This window comes from Prionailurus viverrinus, chromosome A2 (assembly GCF_022837055.1).
Source record: "Prionailurus viverrinus isolate Anna chromosome A2, UM_Priviv_1.0, whole genome shotgun sequence".
Lineage (NCBI taxonomy): Eukaryota > Metazoa > Chordata > Mammalia > Carnivora > Felidae > Prionailurus > Prionailurus viverrinus.
The window spans coordinates 23,243,912-23,265,042 of record NC_062562.1 but is presented as its reverse complement, the minus strand read 5'-3'; the positions used below and the strand labels follow the sequence as shown (position 1 = coordinate 23,265,042).

Genomic DNA, 21,131 nt, shown 5'->3' with positions numbered 1-21,131 from the left:
GATGTGGGGATCAGAGTACTCACCTAGCTCTGACCCTAACACACTCACAAACTTGGGGCAACTTATTTTGCTTTTCTCTTACAGGCATAGTTTCTCCATCTGCAAGATGAAGGGAATAAACTAACAGAACTCTACATTCCTTGCATTTTTGGTAGTCAGAGACAATTTCAGTACATTCTCACATACAGTATATTGAGTACTTGATCTACACCAAGGACTTTGAGGCAAATGACAATGGCAATTATTTGCTTTCTCGGAGGCTACAGTTGAGTAGGAGAGATGCATTGTTCAGTAGTATGTGAACCCAGCTATCATCTCTTGAACAAATGATATTCTAGGCACAGTGTTGCACTTTTTGTTTTATTACAGCCCTCACAAAAACATCATTATCCCTATTTTGCATATGGAGAAGCCAAGTCACCACAGGGCTGGTGGGTGCTCAAGTCAAGAATGTCCTCAGTGAATCTGTCGGTAGGGGTAGCACTCTCAGCCCCTTTGTTTTCCATCTTTGTTGCCATCTTTCCCACCAGGGCATATGAGGATTCTAGATTTCAAAGACAAGGAAGAAGGAAGGCTCTGCAGTTTGCTCATTTGGCTTGTGTAATCCTGACTCATCTCTATTTATTACTTGTATGATGGTGAGCAGATCAACTTATTTTCCTGTAGAAATGGGTATTTTATTTCCTACCTAACTCACAAAGAAGCATTACCATGAAGCATCTTCTTTGGGGAAAGGTCTTAAAAATCCCTGAGGGGCTGCACAAATGTGAAGAATGTTGATCTCAATTCTGAGAAGCAAAGACAGGGCTATATTATTCTTCTCCATAGGGTAATGCTGAGGAATGATGGTCCCGCATTGTCTCTGGTGACAATCCATTGACACAAACCACACCCCGTATGACTTGTTCCCCTGACCAAAGATAAAAGAACTTGAGTAACAATGTTTGTAAATAGTCCCTGCCTTCTGTATTTTTAGGAGGCAGACCCTGATTCACCCTTGAAGAAAACGAAGTAATGCAGAAGGTGCAGACGTTGCCTTGAAAGAACCCAGTTTGGTATGGGTTCAGACATGTTCCTTCCAAGGAAGGGAGTGCCCAGACCTCTCAGCCCCAGACTTGCTTGTCCAAGGCCTTCTGAGGCTTCTTGACATGAGACTGGGCTTCAAGGAGAGCCTCTGTGTCCTTGAGCTTTCTAGTGATGCAATCCTTGGTGAGGCAGAGAAACAAAAAGCTGATATTTTGGAATGGGAAGAACGATCTCCAGGGGATTATTTTTTATGAACAAAAGACACTTAAGTGTTGCTGATTTATCTTAATAGCAGATACTATGAGCAAATGTCCCAGTTGCCTCTTTGTGCTTTTGGCAAGTATGGATGAGAAATGGAATGGAGCAGACCCAATCGGAGCTGGCTAGCTCAAAGTTCAGGAGTCTTAATCTTCCACACTCCAAATATGTAACTTAGAACTGTTTCCAAAATTTTCCAAGTTGCAGGTGGACACCCAGCATTGGAAAGAGGCAAAACGGGGTCCATCACCAGGTTTTCTGCTTCCAGAATGATTATCTTGGATTCAAGGGGAGAAATGCCTGCATCTCTCCTAGGTAGTTAGTTATTTAAGCTTAGTTACCATGTTCTGGTTCTGAGGGTACTGTTTCTGTATAAAGAAACTTTCTTTTGTCACGACAAGAGCCCTCCTGCTGTCGTGCACATGATTGGGATTCTCAGAGGACATCACAGGACTGCTCAACAGATCCTCCTATGTCAGGGCTGGAATGAGAGCACGCTGAACCCAGTGCCGTAGAAGTTGGAATATAAATTATGTCAAGGCCATGTTCAGTGTTGTAGCATTTGCTAATCCTTATTAGATATGGATAAATTCTCATGGCTTAATTTGGCATGTTGAGCCAGTTCTTCAGATTGTCTTCGGGGACTGGAGAGGAAATGCACAACTTTACTGTAATTTTTCTTTTGTTTCTTTAGAATGGGACATAATTTTTTATTGTTAGCTGGTGGAAACTTTGGTGAATCGTGGCCAACTGTGGCTCACCCCCACAGGAAGAAAGCATCAGACTTTAGCTGAGAACATATTCTTTGAAACAAACCAGAATATTTGATTTTTAAAATATCTTCCCACTTAAAAACATGCTGTCCAACAAATATTAATGTTCTGACCAAGACCAAGAGAATTGAGGAAGTATAAAGCTATAATTTCTCTCTGAGGAAAATTTTAGAGTGATGTGTGATGCTTTAGTTTAATGATAACTCCGCTGAGCATGGAAAGAGTCTGTGAGGACGCAGGTACAGCCACAGAATTTACAGACCATCCTCTCACTGTTGGTCCTTCTTCCTCCAAAGTGGAAGGGGCTAACATTGGCTGGAGTTCAGGCATTCCACATTCCTTTATCAGGTCACCCACGTATGCATGACCTTGGGCACATCCTGTCACTTAATTTCCATTTCTGGAATCTGGTCCAAAAAACAGACTTGCCAATAGGCTCTCCCTGTTTGCTGCCAAACAGTTTTATGTGGAAAACCATTGTTGAGTATTTTACATTGCTTGGGTTGGAAGTCATTGTCTTGTTCTTTATTCTTTTTTTTCAGTATCTCACATAGTTTGGTGGTCAGTCATGCATGCTCGGTAACCACCTTTAGGAGACTTGAATCTTGTCAAGTTTGACTAGTCCGATCAGGTTTGGGGTTATTGAATCAGTTGGTATTAAAGCTGCAAAATTATTTAAGTGAAATTCTTGTTCTGTTCATAATTACAGGTTTGTTTTAACAGATCTGTTTTGCAGATTTTTATGAGCAGAAATTCTCTTGGGCAAATCCACGTGAATTCTCAGTGAGGTGAGGGCAGGTGATTTTTCATCTCTGGGGTGGTTTTTCAAAAGAGGGGTCACATAAAAAAGCCTGATGTTGTCTTTTAGCCACACCCAGTTTTCAGCTTCTGCTGAGAGCAAGACCCAAAATTATCCCCCCATCTCCTTATGAAATTCTGTTGAAAAACATTACTCCCTGTGTACTGTGCACAAAAGCCAAATTACTTTTGGAATGTTCCGTGGAACTCTGGGAATCCAGATAGGGATCAAGGAAACAGCACAGCATCTTTTCCCCCCTCTGCTCAATCTGTTGATTGATTTGTAGGCAATTATTCTCCTTACTTTCAACCATCTGGGATAAAGTCTTGGGTCTAACCTCTGTTGTTTGTTTGTTGATTCCTTTGTTTGTTTGTTTGTTTTTTAAGTATTACGTTTTGTTCTCAAACTCAGAGAATGCAAAGAAAGTTCTGGGAAAGAAGAGGCCTCATTCTCCAGTTAAAGCAATTTTCTCCTGATAGTTTGCCAGGAGGTTAGCATGTTTCTCAGATCTTGCACACTGCTGAAATGCAAATCAAAGAAAGAGCTTCTGGAACAAACCAAATAAAAACCACACACTTATTCAGGGACAGAGTTGATATATGTGTATGCTGGTTTTCATACTCACTGATACCATGATCTTTATGGGCATGTAGCCTTCCCAGGACTTCGGGGAGGCATCTCGTAGGAAGCAAGAAATTTTAAAAAGGAGGGAGAAAGAATCCTTTCCTGATTATTCTTCAGCAGTGGCATATTGAGAAGAAATAGTAAATATTGGACTTTCCAAGTATGCAGTGATTCCCAGCTTGGAACTCCCAAAATGCTTAATGCTGTGCCTTATAGACTCAGAGATAAAGAAGGAAGATCACAAATTAGAAGGGGAAAGAAAATGAAAAAATTATAAAGACAATACAGATTATTATTTTAACTTCTGCTTCTCTGTAATGTTTTTGGCTATCTCATGGCAAAATGCTCAAAAACAATTTATGTGTGTCTTAATGTTTCAAATAGTTATATTAACTGTAGCAGCAGATCCTAAACTGTTTGTATGTGGTGAGCTTCTTGCCCACCTTCACCAAATACCAACTCTACCACCAGCCTTACAAACTACACCACCTTAGAAACTCAGGGAAAGGCCGCTAAAAGCTTATGGATGTGATTGACAGATCAGCATTTGATCTAATGAAGGAGGTCAGCAACCCCCCAAGGAGGGAATCTTTTGGTATCCAAATGCTTACTCTCTCTATATAGACAGCCTTGCAGATTCAAGCACTGTAAACATAAAATAAATGGCAAGATTCGGGATGGTTTTTGGCTGTAGTTGTCACCAGAAGAGGTGTACCTGGAGGCTGGGATGGGACCATGTAGCAGGAATGAGTGTGGGAGTGGAGATAAGCTGGTCAGCACAGGCACACAATGATAATGGGTAAGAGAGATAGTTGCTCAACAGAGTTTATTGAGCCCATAGAAGATCTGATCCTTGTTTCAGATATTCCTGGGCTATAAAAAGGAATCAGAAGCCACAGACTGAGCTCAGAGAATCTCCTTTGGTATCCAGTAGCCTCCTCATGCCTTTTGCACAAAATCAGAGAGGTTGAATAATTTTCTGGTAGTTAAACAGCTCTTAAGTGACTTAACTTTGACCTCTTGACAATGCCTTCTGACTTCACTTCTAGTTTTCTTTACTCTCCAGGACACTTCCAGTTATGGAAATTGTTTTAATGGGTTACATTTGAGGTCTAGCTATGATGGAGGCTGTAGGACCTGGCTTTGTAAGAAGAGGTCATTCCTGGCCCAAGGTAAGCACTCACAGGCAGAAATGACCCAGCAACCTAATCTCAGAGTAGTGGCCAGGATAGAGATGAATCTGTGTGTACATGGTTTTGGAGACCATCTGTGGGGAGAGTTTCTGTGGATACAGCAGGGAGGAGGTGGATTGTTGAGGAATAAAGGGAATGGTTGGCCTTGTCCAGCGACTGAACTGTTTCTATGTGATACATAAGACAATAGGGAGCTATTGTGTATTCTTAAGGGAGATTATGATATGAAAACTGTCGACACGAAACAAGTTTGGAACCAGCATTTTGATTAATGATAGAATGGCTTCTGAGATTAGGTTGCTGGGTCATTTCTGCCTATGAGTGCTAACCTTGGGTTTGATGAAGCTTGGGTACCTCCCAGGGCATATTCTTGTTTTCTGCATACTTAAGAATAGTTTGCCAGTAATGACTTGGGTCTTTTATTAATGTCCCCCCCAATACCATACCAAGTATAAAATAACAGCTTCTTTCAATTATACAGCCTATGAGACATGGAAACTTGAAGTCTTTCCCTCTGTAGCACAAATTTCAAATAATGTCCTATAAAGCTTCAGGACCTGAGAGATCCTTGGGCCATTAACCTTCAAATCCCAGAACTAAAGACTTCATTTTGCTGCCAGTTTCCATCTCATGTCTGTTTCTAAATAATCATTATGGTACATTATTTTGTTAATGGGTTATTTCCCAAAATGGGAAAGAGAGAGAGGGCCCACCATTTGATTTTGGGTGCTGGGTTTTTTGTTTTGTTTTGTGGAGTAGGACCTGGCCTGAAATGTCCCCAGGCTCATGCTGTTTCTGAGCCATAATTATGCTTTTTAACCCACTCCTTTATGTCTGGGTCCTTAATGTCCAAGCTTCTATATAATTACCAAGTTTTAGAGTGTGGGAATGAGACAAATATTTTTTGCATGACTTTAGCCTATACATTACTGCAATGCCATATTATTACAAGAAATTTCCTGAACTTGGAACTGTACTATTAACTCTCCCAGTTTGAAAAGACCCAGCAAAGAGATACACCCAATCTTTGGCCCATGAGGCAGAACTCAAATGGACAGTGACTTGATCCAGCTGAGGGCTCCGGGGCTCTTGGGGGAGGACTCGAGTTTGGCAGTGGTGCACTGGTTCAGAGCCTGACAGGGACTTGGGAGATTTCCCTCTTCCAACCAGCTGTGCTACACAGCCCCAGCCATGCCTCTCAATGCAGTTGTGAAGTACATGCATTCGTCAGTATTTATTTTTTTTTTCAACGTTTATTTATTTTTGGGACAGAGAGAGATAGAGCATGAATGGGGGAGGGGCGGAGAGAGAGGGAGACACAGAATCGGAAACAGGCTCCAGGCTCTGAGCCATCAGCCCAGAGCCCGACGCGGGGCTCGAACTCACGGACCGCGAGATCGTGACCTGGCTGAAGTCGGACGCTTAACCAACTGCGCCACCCAGGCGCCCCAATTCGTCAGTATTTAAAAGGGGCCAGGTTTGTTAAATGCCTCTTGTGAAGCAAGTTGCCGTGTTAGTTTGCTAGCATCTGAAAGGATCAGGCTGAAAGGAAGAGATCTGTGGCCAAGAAGTCAGGGCTCCATTCAACCCTGCACTATCGAAGTGCACAGAAACAGAAGACTGCAAGGGACTGAGACAGCCTCAGTCTCAGGAGTCCATTCCCCTGAGCTAAAATGATTTTGACCCTATTTCCTTCTAATTGAAGAAACAATTTATATCTCAGCATTTTAATATATGGAGGAGAGAAATCATTTTTATTGTTTCATTTCTTATTTCCTATAATTTATTGAATATTCAAATAATTTAGAAAGGAATAAAGGAGTAAGTAAACTCCCTGAAATCCAAGCACTTGGCAATAACCATCAATATTTAGTGTTCATCTTTCTGGGCCTTTTTCACATATGTATGTATGTATGTATGTATGTATGTATGTATCCATATACACAAATACATATATAAACCTGCAAAAGTGTTTAAATATAGATATTTATATTTTATTTTATATGAACATGTTGTTCTACCATCTGTTTCTCCTTCCATTCAACTATATGTTGTGATATTTTTCCTTCTGATGAATATAAATATCTATTACTCTTGAATGGTTTCTGAGGATTCCATTATATGACAATGGTTATTCAACAATCTGTTAAGCAAAATCCTGATAGATGAACATTTTATTTACTTCTCATTAATTGCTACCGTGATCAACATCCCAGTGAATATCCTTTTATCCTTTTCATCCCTGTGTACCTGTCTAACTTTCTTTTCAAGAGGAGACTCTTTTACCCCAGGGCATGCATATTTTGAATTTTAATACATAGTATCAAATAGCCCTTGAGAAAGTTTTTTCTAGTTTACCTGCCAGCAGTGGATAAAAGCACCTAAAGAACAGGGAAACTAACTTCCCTTTTTCTTAGGATTTTCTAAATTTTACCCACCTCCAGAATTTAACTTCTAAATGCCTAAGAGGCATATGTGTTTATGAAGTGCTGTAAGTTTGAAATTGATCCACACCCAGATTCCAGAACAAGCATTCAATCTATGGTTTGTTAAACCTGGAATAAAATCAGCAATTGCTAAGATTCTTTATTTGTTTGCTAAGATTAAGAAGTACTAAAAACAAACAAACAAAAAAAAAAGAAGTGCTAAGCTCACTTTGTTTTTTGATAAGATCAATATAAAGGTAGGTTGAGGGAATGCCATAGACACAAGGTACCAGGATTTCAGCTAGGCATTTGTATTAGTTTGTATTCTTTTTTCCTTTTTCCTTTCTCTCCTTTTTTTTTTTTTTTTTTTTTTTTTTTTTTTGACCAGATGCAGAAATAAGGACTAAATAGTGGTCCATTTGGATGAACTTACTGTTTGAACAACTCCACCCTAGGCAGGTTGGTTAGGGGATCCTGTCACCTCTACAGAGAGATTGCCAGAAGTGCTGGACTCTGTCCTTCCAGCATGTACATGGACCCAATTATATGATCTTTGAAAACACACTTTCGAAAATGTGATGGCTCAAAGCTGGGAAGGTTACCTAAAACAATGGAAGACATAATTAGAATTGAGAAATATCTCACCAGGATGGAATGACAGACCCAAATTTAGTTAGGATAAGTCAAAGCAAATATTCAGTAAGGAAAAGAATGAAGTTTATGCTTAGAATTAAAATTCTTGGGGCGCCTGGGTGGCGCAGTCGGTTAAGCGTCCGACTTCAGCCAGGTCACGATCTCGCGGTCCGGGAGTTCGAGCCCCGCGTCAGGCTCTGGGCTGATGGCTCAGAGCCTGGAGCCTGTTTCAGATTCTGTGTCTCCCTCTCTCTCTGCTCCTCCCCCGTTCATGCTCTGTCTCTCTCTGTCCCAAAAATAAATAAACGTTGAAAAAAAAATTTTAAATTCTGGCATGCACATGCTGCGCATCTCGTGTGTGTGTGTGTGTGTGTGTGTGTGTGCACGCGCGCACACGCGCGCAGCCGTATGTGTGAGTATATAAATGGAGGGGAAACTGGCCATCAAGGATATGAGTTTAATCAATTGCTAATTTTAATATGAGTCATCATTGCCCAGCAGATGTTAAGAGATCAAGGCAACATAAGAGTGTATTAATTATTTTTAAATAGTATTTAATGCAGGTTAAGGACACATGTGAAGACTTGGATTATTCAGACTCTGTTCAGGGAATTATTCTCTTAGAGGAGTCCTGACACACTGCAATGACCCCATGTGTGATGGGGTACATAGAGGAGACAAGGAGAAAATGATCAGTAGAGAATACAAAGAATGGTTAGGCTAGGTAAGCTAGAGATAGCAGGCATAACTGCATAGAAATGTCTAAAAACCTGGGCCCCCTCCCAAAAACCAGAATTAGGACAAGTGGACTGAAACTGCAGCCAAAAAGCTCAAAATATTTCAGGAATTGGGGGAGGGAAGACACTTTAAGCCATTTAATATATCGTCTCATAAGGTATCGAGTTTCCCATCGCTAGGTAATGTATCCACCAGGACTGCTATACAGGGAATTCCTGTTTGGGGAAGAAAGTTGCATTAGATTCTTCCCACTAACACATGCATGATGAGTGGCATTTACATGCCCAGTACTCTCCCATGGATGGATGGCCCAGATTTTGAAGAAACCCACAAGCCTTTTGCAGAGAAGTGAAACACCATATGAACTGCTCACACTAGTCTCCTGCTAATGTTCCACCTATAACCGCCGCCTCCTTGCTGGGCTGTGGCATAGAAGGAAGGGGGCCAGCTCTGTTTGCATCCCAGCACACCACTGGCTAATACTTCCCCCTTTCTCTCCTGCTCAAGTGAACATTCCAGATGCTGATGTGCTCCAATAATCACAGATACCCCAGCATCCTCAAATCTAGCCTGTCTGTGGACATTTCCCTTTCCACACATAGTCTGCTGGTACTTGCTTTCTTCCCACTTTTACTTAGGTTCTTGTCTTTCTGAAAGGAGCTCTTGCTAATTTTTTTAAAATATGCAATTATTGTTACAACCAGTAAGAGAAAAGTCCCCCGATCCCTCCCCCAAAGTGGGCAAAAGGAGGCTCACAGATAGTGAAATAGAAACAGCCAATAAATGTTTGAAAAGATGCTCAGCCTCAAATTATATTGAAGGAAATATGAATGTGATACAGTTTTTCACGTATTGGATTTTTAAAGATTAGAATTTGAAGAGACTCTGTGTTGGCACAGTCTGGGGAAAAGGGCACAGACTGGAAGTTGGCCAACATTTCTAAAGGGAAATTTAGTGATATCTTTCAAGGTTTAAAATGTGTATACTCTATTCTAGGGGTCTCTCCTAAATCTCTTTTCCTAGCACGTTATAGAAACAGCTTTTATAAGCTGTTTCAGCACCCATCCTTGATGAGAACAAGCACATGAGGACAGATAAAACTATCCCTGTGGAAAAGTATTCTTTAAATATTTTTGGAATAATGAAAAACTGGAAATGACCCAAATGTCCCTCATTCATTTACTCATTCATTCATTTATTCATTCAACAAACATTCACTGTGTGCCAGGTAATGTTTTAGGTGCTTGGGATAGAGCTTTGAACAAAATAAAGAGTTCTGCCCACTATTTTAGTACATCAACAGAAGATTGGTAAATAAAAGTACATGCACGGAATGGAATAATGTGTAACCATTAGGAATGATATCACTCTATATGATCTTGATATGTAAGGCTGGTCAAGACATATTGGGCATTTTATTTCTAGAGGAGTATGTACAAGTGTCTGTGTTTGCATTATGCATAAAAATTGTCTGGTAAAACACAAAAAAACCTTAACAGTGGGAATAGATATTCAGGTAGTCAGAGAGGGAATATTACTTTTCTTTTCATAAAGTCTTTTGTATTATTTAATTTTTCACAGCTAGCATGTATGCTTTATGTAATAAAAAACTAATAGATGCTATAAAAAAGAAGAAATTATAAAGCTAAATCAGTAGTTCTGCTAGGGAACTAAGACTCATATCTCAAAGAAAATGGAAAATTCCTTAACCTATCTGTAGGCATTGAGACCAAAATGATTAGGTGTTTGATGCTGTTCAGACTGCAAGAATGGAAATTAATACCATAGTACTTTGGAATGCAAAACAAAGACATAAGGTGGTCTGTGGTGTTACTGGTCATGGGCATGGTGGACTTGTCTACACATGCAAATCAAATGGGAAAGCAGCCAGGGGCACAGGAAGGGCCTGGGGCCAACAGTCAAGTATTCTAGGGCTTTCTCCTGGGTTTGTGATTAACTTCAACCTTTTGGAGACTTAGTCTGTCTTTCAGTAAAATAGTAAACTTGGGGGCGCCTGGGTGGCACGGTCGGTTAAGTGTCCGACTTCAGCCAGGTCACGATCTCGCGGTCCGTGAGTTCGAGCCCCGCGTCGGGCTCTGGGCTGACGCCTCAGAGCCTGGAGCCTGTTTCCGATTCTGTGTCTCCCTCTCTCTCTGCCCCTACCCCGTTCATGCTCTGTCTCTCTCTGTCCCAAAAATAAAAAAAAAAAAAAAAAAAAAGTAAACTTGGATTCATTGATTTAAGGTGTGGCCAACCACTAACATTGCCGTGAATCTGGATTATTCTGGTAAGCCCTCATTTGTAGAAGAGAGATTTTGAGATTGTTCCTGAAATTCTCAAGAGTCTTAGAAGAGATCACCTCAGAGTGCCTGAGTGGCTCAGTCAGTTAAGTGACTGACTCTTGATTTCAGCTCAGGTCATGATCTCAGGGTTCATGAGTTCAAGCCCAGTGTTGGGCTCTGTGCTGACAACATGGAACCTGCTTGGGATTCTCTATCTCCCTCTCTCTCTGCCCCTCCCATACTCAATCTCTATCTCTCTCACTATCAAAATAAAGAAATAAACATTTAAAAAAAGAGAGAGATTACCTCAACTGTCCAGTTACCCACCTTTTCCTAGTGCTGTGAAGAAATGTTCATTCTGTACTTTAATGCCTGCTTCTGTTTAGATTCAAGTTTAAGTACATCTGGTTATTTACTACTTACACTATTAACACTTCAGGATGATAGAAAAATCAGCATTTTGGATTCTACCCTAAACAAGTGACTAAGAAAAAAAATGTTTTCAAAATACATCCATTTGATGAATTTAATATAATGTTGGGGGCAGTGGGGGTGGTGACGGGGGGAGTGGGGAACATGATTCAACACCCTGGGCATCTCCAGATGAAATCAGAATGTCATTTCATCCTTTCTGGAAATTGTATTTCTGTCAGACTCAGAAACCCAGGAGTTCCACTTTGTCTGTTCTTTGGTGTTAAGTTTTCACAGGAGAAGAGGTGGTGGTTATGGATGAGTTTTCATTTTTGTGTGCTGGGGGAATATCAGCTCAAGAAGCACGTGAGTGCCAACGAATGATGTGCCTGTCGTGTCTGTGCGTCCCTGGGGGGGGTAGTTGTCCACTGAGACCTACCCAGAGTGGAACATGTGACTCACACTCTTTTTACCATGTGGAAGTAAATTGGTGCTAGCTAGCCTAAGTTAGGAGTAGCCCATATAAAGCTAGTAAGGGCACTGAAATCCAAACAGCAAACAGCCCAATGAGGAGATAAACGCCAGAGGGAATGTTTCATAATTTTGGTATTTGGGACACTCCGCTGCCATTTCTTTCTTCTCATTTGTTTTCCAACTGATTGGAAAACTACTAATGAGTGTGTTTACATTTTCTCCAATTGTTTTACCCAAGTGTGAGAGCAGCTGGGGAGAGGGGGTTTTGTTCTCTGTCCAGGGCCTAAGCTGTCTTTCACTGTCTTCCTCCTGCTCTCTACTGCCAGGCCCCTGCGCCCTGCCAAACCTCTGCTCTTGCCTCCCCACCCCTCCCTGGGCTTCTCTCTGTGTGTAGAATGGCCAACAGCCCCATCACATGTTTTGTGTTGCTCACACCCTCCCTCTTTCCCCCTTTTGTTGTCATTTGTCTTGTTTTGAAGGGACTAAGGTGCAGAGGAGGTCTTGGGTTGATGCCCTTCCACTCAGCTTCAGAACTGGGAGCAGGCCCAGATTTCATTTGCTCCCAGTTCTGCGTTGAGGTCAAAAGCCCCTGGAGAATGTCCTTCTGTCCTCTGACAGTTCCTGGGGATGCATTCGTTCTCCCCAAGCTACTCCAGATTCCAGACTCTGCTGTCCGCAACCGAATCCATTCCCAACTGCTCTTTCCTCTTGATGAGGGTGTCTCAAGCTTCAGTCATTTTGAGAACCACCTTCACTACGTTTTCCATGTCTTCTGATATAATTTGTATGAATTCTGTGTTTGATGTGCTTGTTGCATTCAAATGCATTTTTAAGTAAATCCATAACTATTACAAAGTCCATTTACTCCCTGTGAATATTCTTGTATATCTCCAGGTGTGTGGACACTGGTCTTCTTAGCCCTCGTCTTGTAAGACTCTCTGTCCCTTCCTGAGGTGTGCTGGGCTACTCAAGTCCTTCAAGTTCTCCTTGGAATTGTTACTCACTGGCATTTTACAATCTATTGGCTAATTATGTTAGGCTAGACACTGGGGTGGGTTGATGAGATGATGTGGTAATGCCAGTTCTGCCTAGGCCAGTGATAATAAATATTTGTTGACTGTGTGAATTGAATGAAGACCTTAACCTCCCTGTCAACACAATTACAGAGTCTGAATCCCAGTGCCTGCAAATAGCCTCCTCTGTTTCTTTCTTCCTTTTTTCTTTTCCTTTTTCATCTGTCTTCTGTTTCTTTTCCTTCATCCTTCCTTCCTTCCTCCCTTCCTTCCTTTCTTTCCACCCCCCTTTTTTCTTTTTAGCTAAAAAATTGGGATTTGATTTTTGAAACTCACTTTCTGAAGAAACTCATAATAGACCATGCAGAGAATGCATCCTTAGTTAGAAGGACAGCCTATTTTTTTGTTTTTTTGTTTTTTTGTTTTTTTTTCCAGAGACCCTCTATTGACTCTCTGAGTTGAAATAGTTTAGACTCCACATAAAGTATGTGTTGTTTACCCAGGCTCTTCATGCTCTGCATACTGTTACAGTCCTTGAAGAGCTTGTCAGTGACAAGTAAGATAAATGAATGAAGAGGACTTTACAAGTGTTTAAAAGCTAAGTATAGCATGTGCTTCCCACTACTTAATTAAACAGACCTGTGCTTAACTAAGTAACTTTGTGGTAGAAACTTCTAGAGTTTTTCCCTCCCGCCCACCCCCCGGACCCCACCACCTCCAACAGTGCTCAGGATGTTAGAAATTCCTTGGTTGTCTGCAGTTGCTAATATCCTAGCCTAGCTGCAAAACCATCTTGGTTGAAGCATTAAAAGTTAGTATGGATTGTGGGTAATGACTTTTGAATTTATATTAGGGTCAGTCAGTAACATGGACTCCTTTGAGACTCAATCAAGATTTTAGAGTATGTCTGAGTCTCATTGTTTTCAGAGAACATTAAAATCAATAAAGTGAACTGCTTCTCTTCTCAGCTCTAGAGTCATTGTGCAGAGAGTTGGAGCCCATTCCCAGATCAATCTTTTTTTTTTTTTTTTTAATGCAGGTGTCAGTCCTTATGGATCTGAGCAGTAGGGTACAGTGGTTACATAGAAGGCTCTGGAATTAGAGTTCCAAATCTACCAGTTGTGTGATCTTGGGTAAACTTCCTAGTCTTCCTAAACCTCAGTTTCTTCATCTGTAAAGTGGGGATGCTAACAGCCTCTACCAGGACTGACAACAAGGTCATTTGCATTTGAGTCACTCTTGGTTCTTTTGGTTTCTGCCCCTGTTATAGCAGCTATTAAAGTTTTTGAGGGGTGCCTGAGTGGCTCACATTCCGTTAAGCTTCTGACTCTTGACTTTGACTCTGGTCACGATCTCATGGTCATAGGATCAAGCCTGGCATTGGGCTCCACGCCACGTGTGGAGCCTGCTTGATTCTCCCTCTGCCCCTCTCCCCCGCTCATTCGCTCATTCTCTCTCTCTCTCTCTCTCTCTCTCTCTCTCTCTCTCAAAAAAAAAAAAAAAGATCCTCAATATGCCCCTCACCTTCAACCTACATCGCTGTTGGTGTAATGGACTAAATTAGATGACAACAGCAAAGTTGCTATGCTTGGCACACAACAGGCCTGGGGAAGCATTGGTTGTCATCACTGATATTTATAGGTGACTTCCATCTCATAATGCTGGCCTTTTTTCTGCCATTGTGAAGAATCCTAACCTCCCCATTACTGGCAGAGCACATAGAACTCTTTCTCCGTAGATAATTCTCCCCCCATGGGCTGCACTGGCTGGTAATAGAACAGAGGCAAGCATGCTTTCCCTTCAGTCGTTGTCTACAACCTTTCTGGGAACTCTTCAGTTTCCTAAGGTGGCAGCAGGAAGTAGTCTACCAGAATAATTTCTCTCCCTTGATTTTAGAAGGAAAAAAGAAGGAAAAACTGTGCAAAATGTACAACAAGGAATAAGAACAATAGACCAGCATCTTATCTATGTGGAGTTTGGTTCATGCTAAAGACATTCTTTCTTCTCTTGCCCATTTTATAGATACAGGAACTGAGGCTCATAGAAAAGTAATTCAGCCTAAGTCTCATATTAAATATTTGGCAGAAACAGAACTAGTGCCAGGCCTATGTTACTCCCCTAGAAAAGATGAGAGATCTATGTTCCCAGGTGATAAGAAATCTCAAGAGCTGTCCATGGAAAGGCCTGGTAGTCACAGGAATGTTAGTCCTGTGCAAAAGTTAGACATAGGCTTGTTAATCATTTGCTGGGGTTCTCACAAAAACATACCCAGAGACAAAGATTTGGTGCAGGTAGTTTATTTGGGAGGTGATCCCAAGAAGCATGATGAGAAAATTGAGAAGTGAAACAGAATGTGAAAATGCCAATAAAGGTGAATTAATGTGTGCTTACCTGCTAAAATCAGCCAGGGCTATAGTCTGCTAGGATCTTTTGAGAGATTCTGAAACACACCATAGGATGGTCCCACATAAGGACTGGGACATTGGTTATTTATCCATCACCTCCCTCCTTCCCTCCCTCATAGATCGAGCATTGTTCTAAGGACGTGAACTCCCCACACTTTGGCCTGCCCTGTTCCCTGGCCAAACTGCATCTGTGGCTAGAGGAAGACTTCGGGCAGAGAGGTACATGGATTTGAGATGGGAAGATAGCAGCACATCCAGGACTGCAGGTCCATTCAAGCTGCAAGTGACTTCCAGGGTAGACAAGAGGATATAACATTCTCTATAATAATTAAAAATAAGATAAAATAACGGCATTTAATGAATAGGTAGCAAAAATAGCTTCTAAACTCTCCATGGTGACTTACTAATTTTCCATTTATAAATAAAGACTGAGGGAGGGCTTCTAACACAGTGGGAATTCAGAAAGGACTGATCAGCTGAATGAATTGGAGGATATGAGACCAGTTTTCAAAGCAGGACTGATGTTGTAGCAGTAGATGTATAGACAGTTGTAAATACATAGATGTCCAGAGCCTGGCTCATTTTCTCAGAGATGCCATGGTTTGACATGTGTGAGCATATGACGATTGCTCTGTCTTAAATACCTTCCCAAATGTCCCATGTTCATAAGGTCTTTTGAGAAATAAGATAGTTAATTATCATCTCAAATGTTTCCTACTCTCCCCACATCCAATATGGGAATGAAGAAAGCAACACACACACACACACACACACACACACACACCCCTCATATTTTGGATTCCAGTCCCCCTATTGATCTGTTTTTCCTCTCAAGGTGAGTTTACCATGGAATCTCCCCAGCCTGCTCTTCTTCATACTCATGTCCCTGCCAACTTTCAAGTCTTAGTTCAAGGGCATCTGACCCATGGGGCCTTATTTGATGCCCCTGCCCTCAGCTGGAGGGGATTTTTCCAGTCTTTGGGCATTTGTGTAAACCAATCCCTTCCCTCTTTTTTTCCTTCCCATATTGTGACATAGTCCTCTAATTCCTCATGTCTTATTTATTTTTGCTTTGTCTGTCCCCAGTCTCTGGCCTGGGACCTACCCTTCACCTCACTACAATAGGACCTGCGAGTCAGAAACCTGGGTTTCAGTCCTGTTCCTCCAGTGAGTGGAGCTGAGCAATGATGGGTTTGGGTTTCTCAACTGTAAAAGAAGGCCCATAAGAATAGGTATCTCAAAAGCAAGGAGTCAACGCAAGTATACTAACCAAACATTTAGCCTGCCACATCATTGTTCTTTATGGTTACAGAATTTTGGTAAGTGTTGAATGAATTTCTGTGCAATGTCCACAGTGGAAGCCTTTCCATCATTGATTCTTACTTAATCCCATAAAGTTCCCTGATGCGGCACACTCCCCTAATAGCTTCTTCATCCTGCTGCTTCATTTTGTCCTCCAAGAGTGACCCAACCATTGGAACCCAGACGCCACTCAATTATGATTCATTGCCATGTGGGCCTGATGGATGTACAGGAAATCCCTTGCCTCCTCACTGTCCAGTTGTTGTCTGGTTTCTCCATCTTTTGCTCTGAGACAAGAACTGTTGACCTTGCTCTGATTTGGCAGAAACAAGACCAGTAGAAGAGTTCTGGACTATTTCAGATTTCCCTGGCAGGAAAGAGGGAGAAAACAAAACCTGATAGAAGAAAATGTAATTGCTATTGTATGGTATTATCTCCATATCCCATAGCAACAAATCTTATTATATTTTTTTTCTTATTTAAACCATATTCATGAAGGTTTTATTGTTAACTTGATCCAGATGACTGATCAAAGCATAGTTCATTATTGCCACCTTGCTAAAATATTTTTAAAGGCAGTTTTAATATTACACTTTTATAGCTACATATTGCCATTAAGCTATTGAGTCTATTACTAGTCAATCAAGGATTTTCATTTTGTTTCAAGAGCTCCTTGGATAAACTCTTCAGAAATGTCAAAGAGATGGAGTATATGGCACCTTTTCACAGATGGTGTTCATCAGGGATTTTAGTTAATGGATAAAGTTTCAGTTTTCCATGGTTGACTTTTGGTACTAACAAAAGTATTCTAAAGACTCCTTCTCTTCTAAAGGCTAGGGGATAGTAAGGAAATGAATCCCATAACACCCCCAATCCTTTATTCTTAATGAGGTAAGTTAACCAGGGACACGGAGTATTTCACTGGGTCCATTTTACTAAAGAATGGAATATATCTTGAAGAAAACCAATTCAGCTTTTCCAACAGCTCCAAAACTATACTAACTTGTGCTCCCATTCCCAAGAACAGCAACCAAAAACAAATACACAATAGGAAGAGTTAAACTATCACATGAAGATTTATATACTCAGCTGGCTCATCGTAGAAGCTAAGTGTACACTTTTCCCTTTCATCTGTTCCAGAATCGTCTACACCCATTTTATTCATTCCTTCATACATCCATACATTTATCTGACACACATTTATTTACTACATATGCACCAAACTCTGTGCCAGGTGGTAAGTACAAGGATTCAGATGTAGTGCTTTCCTCAAGAGAATTTTAACCTAGTGGTGGAGAAAGCCAAGATGGCACATGATTATTTACCATTCATTGGGATAAGTGCTATAATGGAAAGGAGCTTGGAGGTGGCTACACGATCCGGGGAAGGCAGTGGAAGAGAACCGAATCCCTTCTGTGGCAGGCTCGGGGGAGGCGTTCCTGGAGGTGATGGTGTTAAAGCTAAGGCCAGAAGAATTAACGGGTATAACTCAGGTGAAGGGAGGGAGAATGAAGAGCATGACTGGAACTGTGAATGGCACATCCCAGGGCTGGGGATACGGAGCCCAAGAGGTGAGGTTGGAAATGAACAGCAAGCAGTTACCGCCCAAGAGCTTTGTAAGCTGTGGAGGAGCTGGGGCTCTTTTCCTGAGGGCAGTGGGGAGTCTCTGAGGAGCTTGAAGCCAGGGACTAACAGGGTTCTGATGTCACTCCAGCTATGGATTGTGTTCAGTGGGAGGCAAGAGTGCAGCGGGAGAGCTGTTAGAGGAGTCTTTCGCCCTAGAGAAATAAGGTGGCGCCTGGAAGAAAGAGGAAGTGGAAAATAAAATCTGATTAGATCTGTCTCAGCAGTCATGACATAATATAGTAAAATGAATATAACACAGTTAGCCAAAGGCAAACGTGTCAGGTCAGCAGTTTGGTAGACACTGAAAAGGAAATAAAAATGGGCCTCAGTGCATTGCTAAATGAGTCCACGAGTTCCCAAGTGCGGTGCTGTGGAAGGCTCTCCCTCTCTCTAACTGTATTGATTTTCCTGAGATTCCAGTTATGACTGCCCAGAAGAACTGCTATTTAAGGCTTTGTGGTGGGCACCTTGTGTATCTGTCGACTGCAGGGATATGAACCATTGCACATGGAGTCACCTGGTAAGCGTGTCTAGAGTTCTTTGAACACATGCTATCTTTGTTACAATTTTCTATAGTTTTTCTTCCATCGATCTTCAAGGGAGATTTATTCATGTCTTTTCACCCTTCTAGACCATTCTTGGTATGTTAGGAAGCCAATATAATTGGGTGGAGATGAGGATAGGTAATATAGATTTTTAAAAAAAAATCAAAAGAGGGGCGCCTGGGTGGCTCAGGGAGTTAAGCATCCGACTCTTGGTTTGGGCTCAGGTCACAATCTCACAGTTTCATGAGTTTGAGCCCCACATTGGGCTCTGTGCTGGCAGCATGGAGCCTACTTGGGATTCTCTCTCTCCCTCTCTCTCTGCCCCTCCCCCATTCACACTGTCTCTGTCTCTCTCAAAAATAAATAAATGAACATAAAAAAATAATAAAAGAGATCCATTTTCAGTTTGACAATTAAGTGAGTATTGGTCAAACTTTTTTTATAGACGGGAAAACCAGCATCCAGCCTGTAAGAAATCGGTCACAGTTTAGGGGATATGTTACAAGCAAGATAAATAAAAATGGTCTAGAGTATCAAGCCAAATTCTCATTATTCATCTCTGGGGTTCACACTCTTCTCTTCCATTCCAGACTAATCAAAAGAAGCCTCTTCCGCTCACAATTGCTCTGTGTACATTTCCCCCAGATCTGGTATTCACATGAACAACATGGTTTATTTATATTTCAGCACCAAATTGGAAAGATGACATCATTCATTTACAGTCTTTATCCCATGACATGCCTATTCTCCAACACCTCATTTCAGCAGACACATTTAGGACTGCATATAGCATCTTGTTTAGCTTGTACATTCTTTTATGGGATACAGTTCAAAGGTAAGAAACTTTAGGCTTGTTGCTAGTAAGAAAATAATCTCATAAAATCACAGGAGCTTCCCCAAAGGATAAGGACATTATGATGTTTACAATAGCAGAGTTATTATTTGTTCATTTAGGCTTCATCGCTCATTCTTGGGTGAGCCCCTTCCTTCTTGACCGTGGCAGGTCTTACAGCTCCCTTCAGGCTCTCAGAATTCTGTTAGAAGAAACAATTTCAGATTTATTAGTTCATGAGTTCAAAAGTACAGGTTCCTAACAATATTGGAGTGAATTTCAGGCGTGAACATTGTATTTGAGAATCACTTGTAGGAGGGCAGGCCGAATGAGGGGATTCTCAGTACTTGGTCGGCAACAGCTCCACTGACCTGCTCTTTCTCACAAGCTGTAACTTGCCCATTGGGTCTTCTGACACTTTAAGTGGACAGGAGAAGGGTGAAATTGCTATCAGCTGCCAAAGATTGCCTGGGATTTTTTATTTAATTGTTAGGTGGACTTTTCCCTCTGTTTTTATTGTTTTTAACCATACACATGCATTTTGTTACACCCACTGTGAGGACTTTCAGATATCATACACATTTTTCAAAATGGGGTGAGTAAATCATGAGATATCCACTGGCAGATAGAACTGGGATATGAAGTGTTTCCAAAACTTAACAGAACCAAAGCATCTATGGGAAAGCTGTTTCTGTTTGATTAGCTATTTGTCTTTTCTGCTAGTAGCATGGCAAAGAGCAAAGGCTAGATATTGAGAATTGGAAGACCCAGGAAATCTCTATGTTCTATGTAAAAATGAGACTCTGGGGGCTGAAATCTCTGTCTTGATTTTCTAGCTGCAAGTGAGGATAGTAATAATTCCTCCCAGGAAAGTTTTGAGGATTAGTTAGATTGTACATGAAACATGCTACAAGAATACACTATGTTAGGTCCAGAATTGTTATCAAACTATTATTTATATTACCTAATAAAATTCCAGCCACTTGGAGGCTCTGCCTTTGATTTCCAGCTCTCCTGAAGTGCTGATGTTTCGCTATCATCTCAAGCCACCAGTGGGATTGTTATGGCAACTCCTGAGATGTCCTCAACTCTCAGTGACCTTCCCTGGCTAAAAACAAGTGTGCAGTCACCTCTAGGATGGCAGCATCCCTCAAAATCCTGGCTCTTCTTTCTTTCAGTCCCTCGTTGCAGCACAGTGTATTTACATCTACTAGGCCCGGTGCTAGATTCTGGGGAGAGACAGGGGAAAGAAACAGCCTCAAGTCTACTGACAGCTGGACAGGAAGATCTGAGGTTACAGAGTGATGATAAGCAGGAGACGCACATGTCCTGGCATCAGGGATGGGGTCAGGAAAAGGCTCCTAGAGAAAAAATTGTGAATTAGCCAGACACAGAAGGAAGAGGTGAGGGAAGGTGGCTGGGGGAGGTACCACAGGCTGAGGACATACCATGTATAAGAAGGAGAGGTTTCTTACTGTCAACAATGGCAAAAATATTAGTAATAATGGCATTTGATTTTTTACTGTAAGCCTATTATGGACCACGAACTGACACTTGAAGCCCATTGTATCCCTTGCTCCTCACAGTGACCTCATGGAGGGAGACACCATTACTCCAATTTATAGTTGAGGAAATTGAAGCTTACAAATAGTTAACTCTCAAAAGACCACATAACCAGCAAAGACATAGAGTGGGGCTTGAATACAGACAGTCATTATCTCCAAATACACACGTGTAGTCTCTACATTTCCTGGCTTTCTGGGCTGGATAT

At 41.5% G+C, this 21,131-nt stretch overlaps 1 protein-coding gene across 1 annotated transcript in view; it reads left to right on the top strand.

The window, feature by feature from the left end:
• The window catches only part of ERC2 (ELKS/RAB6-interacting/CAST family member 2), an 887,162-nt gene that overhangs the window by 680,206 nt on the left and 185,825 nt on the right, over window positions 1-21,131 (top strand). The gene's annotated exons all lie outside the window — the stretch shown is intronic.